The sequence below is a fragment of the Pseudophryne corroboree genome, chromosome 6, assembly GCF_028390025.1.
Source record: "Pseudophryne corroboree isolate aPseCor3 chromosome 6, aPseCor3.hap2, whole genome shotgun sequence".
Taxonomy (NCBI): domain Eukaryota; kingdom Metazoa; phylum Chordata; class Amphibia; order Anura; family Myobatrachidae; genus Pseudophryne; species Pseudophryne corroboree.
Genome location: NC_086449.1, coordinates 419860698 through 419871076, shown reverse-complemented (window position 1 = coordinate 419871076; position 10379 = coordinate 419860698). Strand labels below are relative to the sequence as shown.

Sequence of the window (10379 nt, the reverse complement as noted above, 5' to 3'; positions counted from 1 at the left end):
CGGGTGGAGATCGTGACGACTCAGAAAGTCTGCTTCCCAGTTGTCTACTCCCGGAATGAAGATTGCGGACAGTGTTCTTGCATTTCTTTCTGCCCAGAGGAGTATCTTTCACACCTCTCAAATGCAGGCCCTGCTTTTTGTTCCTCCTTGTCAATTGATGTACGTTACTGCCGTGGCGTTGTCTGACTGTACTTGGATCACGTGATCCCTGAGCAGAGGAGAGGCCTGAATCAGAGCATTGTAGATTGCCTGAAGTTCCAATGTTGATCGGAAAGAGGGCTTCGTGGGCTGACCACCTGCCCTGGAACTGAGCCCCCTGGGTGACAGTTCCCCATCCTCTCAGACTCACATCCATCGTGAGGAGAATCCAATCCTGAATCCCGAAACTTCAGCCTTCCAGTAGGTTGGAGGACTGCAGCCACCATAGAAGGGAAATCCTAACTTGAGGTGACATCTGTATTTTCCGGTGCATCTGAAGATCTGATCCGGACCACTTGCTCAGGCAATTGAAATGTTCTGGCATGGAACCTTCCATACTGGATCACCTCGTATGAGGCAACCATCTTCCCCCAACAATCTTATGCAAAGATGGATGGATATTCGAGTAGGCCGGAGAACCATGCGGACCATCTCCTGAAGTGTTCTCGCTTTGTCTTCTGGGAGGAATACTTTCTGGGCCACAGGATCCAGCAACATTCCCAAGAACAGGAGCCGCTGAGTTGGCTCAGGTGGGACTTCTGTAAATTGAGGATCCACACATTATGTGACAGAAGTTGGATAGTGCGGTCTATATGGAACAATAAATGCTCCCTGGATTTAAGTTTTAATCAGGAGATTGTCCAGGTAAGTGTAACCCTCCTACCCCTTCTCTAGAATGAGGGCTAACTATAAGTTGGCGTGCCTCCACCCAAGCAAATATAGATACACCCGGGTTTGCTTGAGAGAACCCTACCTAATATAGGCAGTGGGTGTTGTGAAGATGTTAACGTAGAGATGGATTTAATATAGGGATATCACCTCACCTGCTTTATCCAGTACTTTCTTGGTTTTCAGGTTGCCCTCCCGGTACAGGACTCTCAAGGATCAGGATCTCGTGAATACACAGGACAAGCGACCTTAGGTAAGTAACTTTATTGTCACCCTCCACATTTAATTAATTATCATGTATATCGAATCAAATTGGGCGTTACATCCACTAAAACAATACTTATTACAATATTATGCAACAAAGTAACTGCATGCAATACAAAAAAATATATAAAATAACCACAGTCTGAGGGACTGGGGACCCGGGTTTTACCTTGTACCTTCTGTGCAGTTTACCTAATAAGTAACCTTAAGTGATCACTTTAAAGTTCAAGGGTTATGTGTGGCCACCACTGTTGCTTTAACATCTAATATTGGAACTGTAAATAGGGTACCAAATAATATTCACCAGTAGTTATTAGGCTCCCAGGGCCGTAGAAGCACAATATCCTGCTTACGTAGAATCAATGTATCTCTAGTCGGTAGAAGCAATAACGTTAGCTAAGAGTAATCCTCACCATCATTGTAGTGTCAGTGTAGATGATAGTCAATTTAGTGAAAATCCACTTATCTCCTTTTAGAGAAGGCTGAGATTATAGGACCCTTGGACGACAAAAAGCGATAAGCAAGTGTCAATTTAAATAATGGTCCACAGAGAAGCTAATATATTAGTTATATAAATTCCAGGTGCAGTTCATCTCCGGCCATGAATATGGCTATGATACCTATATATAATACCTCTCTCAGTATTTTCTATGGTGTCATAGGACTATCGGTCGGCTGTGGACTTGGGGATAATATCAGCTGGGATTGTCGGAGATAGTACAATTACTCCTGATCGTGCACTCCCCCTAAGGTGGGAACCCTTCTGAAAGCTATCCTCCAATGCTACAGGTAGTCCCCAACGACTAATCATTCACCATCAGCTCACAACTAACTCTGAGGAGCTGGAATAGTCTATCCTGATATGTAATATATCACGCTTGAAGACAGCTGGCGGATCATCTCTAAAAGAAGTATCAGCTGTTCGGAGAGGGGTGTCCCTACATGTGTCGACGGGCTTAAATGTGGCTAGTCTCTTCTTGGGTATATTGGCTTTAATCTGCAATACTTAGGAGCGGGTAGGCGTGGAGGGGATCCGCTTACTGATATCAGTGTATGATAAGGGAGATCATAATTTATATGCTCCTCCTCTCTCTCTGGTGTTGTTATCTTCAATAGGTGGCCCCGAGTAACAATCAATTCAGCCTACCTATTCCGCTCACCTTCCTGGCTCTACCTTTACAGTCTCTCGGACCAGTACCTCCCAGCACGTCCTATACGATCCGGCTGCATCAGGCTCAGCTCCTCCGCTCACCACAGCGCTGACAGATGTCCGCAGCAACCTCGGTTCTCGGTCTCTCGGCTGTCATCAACCGCACTCTCTTTCTCCATTCACGGCAGCTCCGGAGGTCAGTAACGTACCCCATCAGCTACAGGGGTACCATCCTTGTACTGCTCCCTTCGTTTCGAGTCCGCAGCCCGGTCACTCGCTCACCTCCTCTCTCTCGATCCTTCTCTGTCCGTTCCTCGTCCCAGCCGCTGCTTCTCCGTCCCTTCAACTGTCGTCTCTCCCTCGTGCTTTTACAGTTCATCACTGGCATGCGGGCACTTACTTCCCTGCACGAGGGACTTCTAGAAAAGTCTCAAGCCCAGCTCATGCCACTTTGATCCCCATGGTCCGTATCCATATAAACCTGGGCTATTATATTTCAATACTTTACACCCATGTGTATTTTATATCATACAATTATACACATTTACAATTAGGTCATCCCATCATATATTTTTATCCCCCAGATATGATCATATATTATAGGGGCTACATTCTCCCCCTGGGGATTCCGAAATGCACCGCATCGGTATCACCACCCCTATGATATGCGAGACCTCTGGATACTCCTCAGCTTTCCTATCAGGTTCCTTTACCGCATCATATCCCACATCCAAAATAAGGCCATGGCACTACCACCCGAGGATGGATTATCAGGGGAACCTCAGTGGGTAAACCCAATCGTTCATAAGTAAGAATTCTGGGTGGTTTTCGTATCCTCTGGGGCCGTGGAGATGACGGTCCATAACCTAATGTACTGACGTTAGTACACTCTTCATTACTTGTATTGGTTTCACTAGTACTCCCGATATTATCCTTCCCTGGACTAGTAGATTCTTCCCATTCCTCTTCTTGGTTACTAATCGTATCCACTACCCCCCCAGTCTTGAGTGGTTAACTGCACTTCGGACTGTTCTAGGTCCAATTTACTAGTACTACTATGTCCCATGCAGCCATCATCCTTATAGTATACCCCGCACCCAAACTGTTCCATTTCCTTCTCCCTTTCATCGTCTTCCCGATAGAACGATTCTGGAATGTAGGATGAAGGTGGTGTTCTTTGTTTTCCACTTTGATCCATTTGTGGCCTGGAATCATTCCATCGGATATCCTGCGCGATAGGCAGAAGGTGTTGTCTATGATAAGTCACTATCGTCCCCTCTCCGTTCTCCAGAGTTAGCTGATACACAGGAATATCGGGTAGCTGTTTACCTACTACATATGGTTCATCCTTCCATCGGTTCCTGAGTTTCTGCCGTCTAAGAACGCCTAATACTTTGAGTAAAACCCGGTCCCCGGGCTGTAAACAATGCTCTATCACTTTCCGGTCATACTGTGTTTTGTTCCTCTCTCCCATTTTCCCAGCAGTAGTTCGAGCCAATTGGTATGCTTCGTGTAATTGCTGTCGGAGTTGCCGTAAATAATGAGAATGAGAACCCCAAGAAGCAGGGTTAATTTGTGTCGGTAAACACACATCGATAGGTAATCTGGCTTCCCTACCAAACATGAGCAGATAAAGGGAATACCCAGTGGCATCATTCTTGGTGCAATTATATGCATGGACCAGATAAGTTATATGCTGTTTCCACTTCAGTTTCTGTTGTGGATTCAAGGTGCTAAGCACATTTAATAGGGTACGATTGAACCATTCCGGTTGTGGATCTCCTTGTGGATGGTATGGAGTTGTTCGCGACTTCTTAATCCCGCAACAGTGACACAGTTCTTTAATAAGATGGCTCTCAAATTCTCGTCCCTGATCGGAATGAATCCGGGCCGGTAGCCCGTAGTGAACAAAGAATTTCTCCCACAGTGTACAAGCCACCGTCCCCGCTCGTTGGTTTGGGGTTACATAGGCCTGGGCATACCTAGTAAAATGATCAGTGACTACCAAGATATGGCTGTCACGTCCATCAGGTCCCTCTAGAGATAAAAAGTTGATGCATATCAGATCAAAGGGTCCCGAACTCTTGATGTTGACTAGGGGAGCTGTCGTCCGAGGTATCATTTTCCTCAACACACAGTTTCCACAGGACTTGCAAAATTGTTCCACGTCTCGACTCATGAATGGCCAAAAGAATCTTTCAGTGACCAGTCCCAAGGTTTTCTCCTGCCCTAAATGACCATGATTATCATGTAACTCTTGTAGTACTATGGTCTTATACTTGACGGGTAACACTAGTTGCATCCAGGTAGCGCCTTTAGACCGTCTGGTAAATCAGTAAAGCAATCCTCTCTTTATCCGGAGATTCTTAATCTGTTGAAACAATATTCTAGCTTCTTTAGAGAGGCCTGATATTGGAACGGAGGAAGAGGGTTTCTCCAGGTAGTGTATAATAGGTCCAATGTGAATATCTTTCCTCTGTTCTTGAGCTAAGTCATCTGGTGATATCCTTTCTAACCCGTCCATAGCAGCAGGGTCCAACCAGCGATAATAGGCCGGGATTGCTTGGACCGCGGCCCCAGTAGTCACTATAGCGGCCAAGGGTACCGGAGGAGTTGCTGGAACGGTATGACACAGCCCTCGTATCATGGCAGCCGGAACTTCTATCCATTCTTCAGATGCGGTAGAGACTTCGTTATCAACCCTTCTAGATAGAGCATCTGCGTCCTGGTTGTTTACACCCGGTCTATATTTGATAGTAAAGTTATAATTGGATAATGTGGCCAACCAACGATGACCAGTGGCATCCAGTTTAGCGGTGGATTGTACATATGTCAAGGGATTATTATCCGTATGTACAGTAAATGAGGCTCCATATAGGTAGTCATGGAATTTTTCACTAACCACCCATTTAAGGGCCAAAAATTCCAGCTTATGTACAGGATAATTCCTCTCACTTCCAGCTAGACCACAACTGACATATGCAATGGGCCTAAGCTGTCCATCCCTCCACTGATACAGCACTCCCCCAAGTCCCTCAAAGGAGGCGTCGATGTGAACTTCATAAGGGAGTTCGGGGTCGGCATACGCTAACACAGGTGAATTTGATACACTCTCTTTTAAATGGATAAATGCCTCTTCACATTCGGCGTCCCACCTATCTCCAAAAGTTTCCCGAGGGCATAAGTACTCTTTGACCTCCTTGGTGTGTGGCTTTCTTTTCTGGACACTCGGTGGATATCCTCTGGTCAGATTGGTTAACGGTCTAGCCAACTTAGAGTATTGTGGCACAAATTTCCTGTAATAGCCACAAAACCCTAAGAAGGACCGGAGATCATTAAGGTTTTTTTGTCTTGGCCAATTTCTCACCGTGGCTACTTTGTCTGGATCAGTAGAGATCCCCTCCCGGCTGACAATATGTCCGAGGTACTTTACTGTAGATCGACACAATTGGCATTTCTCAATAGAGAGCTTTAATCCGCGACATTGAAGTCTGTCTAAAACCTTTAAGAGTCTTTCATTGTGTTCTTCCAGTGTCTTTCCGAATACTATGATATCGTCTAAATAGACCAAGACTTCCCTGTAGCACATATCGCCTACGGTCTTCTCCCTGTGGCATTTTTAGAAATTCGAAAAATCCGATTGGACAGATGAAAGCGGTCTTAGCTCTACCCTCGATGTTCATCGGAATCTGATAATAACCGCACCTCAAGTCCAAAACGGAAAACCATTGACTGCCTTGTAGACAATCCAAGGCCTCTTCAATTTTCGGTACGGTATATTGATCCGGCACTATACGGCTATTTAAGGTCCTGTAATCAATGCACAGCCGGATCTCCCCACTTTTCTTCCGTGCAACAACAATGGGGGATGCATACTGGCTCTCCGAATCAGCAATTACCTGATTCTCCAGCAGATTTCTTAGATGCGCCCGCACATCCTCGAAATCTGCTGGAGCTAATCTCCTAGACCTTTCCCTAAATGGGGTGTCATTGGTTAATTTAATACGATGCTCTACATCCTTTGCCGTTCCTAGGTCCCACTCACTTTGGGAGAATACAGACTCTCGTAGCTGTAATTGTTCCAATAGTAGACTTTTGTTCATTGCGTCTATGTCGCTACCTTGGAAACAGGGCTCCAGCTTGTTGACCCCTGAATCGGGTTTGGATGTACCGATCTCTGAACCACTTCTCCTTGTCGACATTGCGTCATATGACTGTCTATCTTGATCGGCAAGTCATTCAGGTTTTGTTTCTCACACCATTTTATGAGACTCATACATATTGGTGTTGGTTCCAACAATCACTGGCAGATCTCCATTATCTCCGGGGGAATCCGGACAAACCAATGCCACAAACGGTACCATTTCATTAGGGGAAATCAGCCCAGGGTCGAGGGTAATTTGAGTGATAATATATCCTAAATAGGGGTATTTTTGCTCACTCAACCCCCAGATGGTGAGGCCACTAAGAGGATGTATGGGCACATCCTGTAAATGGGTCTGATACCAGGATTCAAATACAATGGTTATTTGTGATCCACTGTCCAGCAGGACTGTGCAGGCGTGTCCGTTGATCATAGCCTTTATTCTTGGTGCATGGCCCATCAGGCTCTCAGGAATTTCATCGGACCACTGAGCACTCCCCATGGCGTGTACAGTAATTATTGGGGAGCCTGTGAGGGGTCCACAGAGCTCCCGTTGGAGTTTTCCGGTGGGGACGGTCGTCTCCGGTAACTATTGCTATTACTATTTCCTCTTCGGAAGTGTCCATACATGGGGCACTCAAATGACCTATGACCTGATTGTCCACAACTATAGCAGATTATGGGGAATCGACTTTCCCTCCTTACACTTATTCCCCTCCCAGAGTCAGGATGCATTCCCTGAGTATAAGGAGGATTAGTCTGTAGGGCTATTAGCTGTTCAATTTTTTTATTCTGCTCCTCTATTAACTTCACCAGTCGCTCATCTATAGAGGGTGGAGAAGGGGTCGGTAAAACTACTTTGACCTTCTTGATGGTTCTCTCATGGTTTTCTATTTGTACCTCTTCCAGTTTCACTTCTCGCACGAGCTCATTCAATGTCGGAGGCTGATTAGCATTCATTGTGCATCTGAGCCTTTGCGCTACAGGACTGTTGGTTAACGCCCCTTTTAGTACCTGGGTGAGTCTTCGTCTGTCCACCACCTCCTTCTCAATCCCCCCTTTATCTACAATCTTGTATATTAACCTATCGACTCTATACACGTAATGTGTCAAGGTTTCTCCTGGCTCCTGGTATGTATGGTTGAGTCGAGCCAGTAGATCGCCTACGTCTTCCAAGGTACCAAAGGAAAAATCTAGTGCTTCCACATAGTCTTTCAGAGTAGCAGTGGGATTACTCCTCCGGGTGGCTTGAATCACCCCCATAGCCGGCCCTCGTAGGCTTTCAACCACCCGCTGCCATTTAATGTGTTCAGGGCACTGCCACTCTTCGGAATGTTGCGTGGCTGCCTCCCTCCACAACTCGTAGGTCTCCTCCCCCGCTGGTACCGGTGTGATTACCGAGAATATCGATAGCCGCCTTCAAAGTGCCACCTCTCCAAGTGGCTAACCATCTTGCCCATGACAGTTTCTACCTGATTCTCCACAGCTTCCTCATGGGGGATGAGTTGATCAGTATCAGGGCTGGTGTTCTGAGCACCACCTCCGAGTTGTGGCTCCCCATTTCCTTGTTCATCACCAGATGGACCATCTTCTTCTCCACTAGCGTTCCTTTCAGGCCACACCAGGTGGACTTTCCATCCCAGGACTCCCTCCACCACCACCACCATGCCAGGGAGTAACATTGGATCCAGTTGGTTCTTATTAGTGATTAAAATAGCGGAAAAAGTACTTTTGGACCCTTTCCATTTATTGACAATGCTCGGCTCACTAACTCCATAAAGAAATTTCACTGCATTGAGCATACTATCCTCACTAGCACTGGTCAAATTTCCTCTCAATCCAAAGCTACATTCTACATCTATATCCTTCTCTTTACACCAACGAAAAATATCTTTCTTACTAACCCCCTCCATCCTACCGGTCTGGTAAACGGAGACCCCTGCATCCGTATCTCAGCAGTGCCTCCAGATGTAACCCTCCTACCCCTTCTCTAGAATGAGGGCTAACTATAAGTTGGCGTGCCTCCACCCAAGCAAATATAGATACACCCGGGTTTGCTTGAGAGAACCCTACCTAATATAGGCAATGGGTGTTGTGAAGATGTTAACGTAGAGATGGATTTAATATAGGGATATCACCTCACCTGCTTTATCCGGTACTTTCTTGGTTTTCTGGTTGCCCACCCGGTACAGGACTCTCAAGGATCAGGATCTCGTGAATACACAGGACAAGCAACCTTAGGTAAGTAACTTTATTGTCACCCTCCACATTTAATTAATTATTATGTATATCGAATCAAATTGGGCGTTACATCCACTAAAACAATACTTATTACAATATTATGCAACAAAGTAACTGCATGCAATACAAAAAAAATATATAAAATAACCACAGTCTGAGGGACTGGGGACCCGGGTTTTACCTTGTACCTTCTGCGCAGTTTACCTAATAAGTAACCTTAAGTGATCACTTTAAAGTTCAAGGGTTATGTGTGGCCACCACTGTTGCTTTAACATCTAATATTGGAACTGTAAATAGGGTACCAAATAATAGCCTACCTATTCCGCTCACCTTCCTGGCTCTACCTTTACAGTCTCTCGGACCAGTACCTCCCAGCACGTCCTATGCGATCCGGCTGCGTCAGGCTCAGCTCCTCCGCTCACCACATCGCTGATGGATGTCCGCAGCAACCTCGGTTCTCGGTCTCTCGGCTGTCATCAACCGCACTCTCTTTCTCCGTTCACGGCAGCTCTGGAGGTCAGTAACGTACCCCGTCAGCTACAAGGGTACCATCCTTGTACTGCTCCCTTCGTTTCGAGTCCGCAGCCCGGTCACTCGCTCACCTCCTCTCTCTCGATCCTTCTCTGTCCGTTCCTCGTCCCTGCCGCTGCTTCTCCATCCCTTCAACTGTCGTCTCTCCCTCGTGCTTTTACAGTTCATCACTGGCATGCGGGCACTTACTTCCCTGCACGAGGGACTTCTAGAAAAGTCTCAAGCCCAGCTCATGCCACTTTGATCCCCATGGTCCATATCCATATGGACTATTATATTTTAATACTTTACACCCATGTGTATTTTATATCATACAATTATACACATTTACAATTAGGTCATACCATCATATATTTTTATCCCCCAGATATGATCATATATTATAGGGGCTACATAAGGGACAATATTGACCCCCTGGACATGAAGTTGGAACATCATCTCTGCCATCACCTTCATGAACACCCTTGGAGCTGTGGACAGGCTGAAGGGTAGCGCCTGGAACTGGTAGTGATCGTTCAGCAGGGCAAGACTCAGGTAAGCCTGATGAGGTGTCCAAATCGAGATATGGAGAGAGGCGTCCCTGATATCCAGGGAGACCATGAACTCCTGTTCTTCCAGACCCGCAATCACTGCTCGCAAGGATTCCATCTTGAACCTGAAAACCTCTAGTAAGGGTTCAAGGATTTCAGATTCAAAATGGGTCTTACCGAACCACCCGGTTTCGGTACCACTAACAGGATGGAGTAATACCCCTTTCCCTTTTGTTACAGCGGCACTGAAACAATGACTCAGGACTGGACCAATTTTAGGTTGGCCTGTTGCAGCGTAACACGCGTATCCTCCAAAGCTGTTAAGCTTGATTTGAAAAGTCGGTGGGGAGGAGCACCGTCGAACTCCAGCTTGCAGCCCTGAGAAATTAGGTCATGTACCCAGGTATCCTGGCAGGAACTTTCCCAGATGCGGCTGAAGTGATGCAGCCGAGCTCCCACCACGAGATCCCTTTGGGTTGGATGGGCACCGTCATGTTGAGGCCTTAGATGAAGCTGAACTGGTGCCTTGTTCCTGGGAACCTACAGCTGCTGGCTTTTTTGCCTTACCTCTGGTGCCTCGTGCAGCGTTTGAGGCGCCTCTGGTTCAAGATCAAAACATAGCAGTCCGAAAGGACTGAGTAGATGGTCCTAG

At 46.4% G+C, this 10379-nt stretch overlaps 1 long non-coding RNA gene across 1 annotated transcript in view; it reads left to right on the top strand.

Moving 5' to 3' along the window:
- Nucleotides 1-1050: 1050 nt before the first annotated feature.
- The window catches only part of LOC134935332 (uncharacterized), a 64655-nt gene continuing 55326 nt past the window's right edge, over nt 1051-10379 (top strand). Inside the window, exon 1 of the long non-coding RNA XR_010180061.1 lies at nt 1051-1120. This is a non-coding gene — a long non-coding RNA (uncharacterized LOC134935332). The remainder of the gene's footprint in view (nt 1121-10379) is intronic.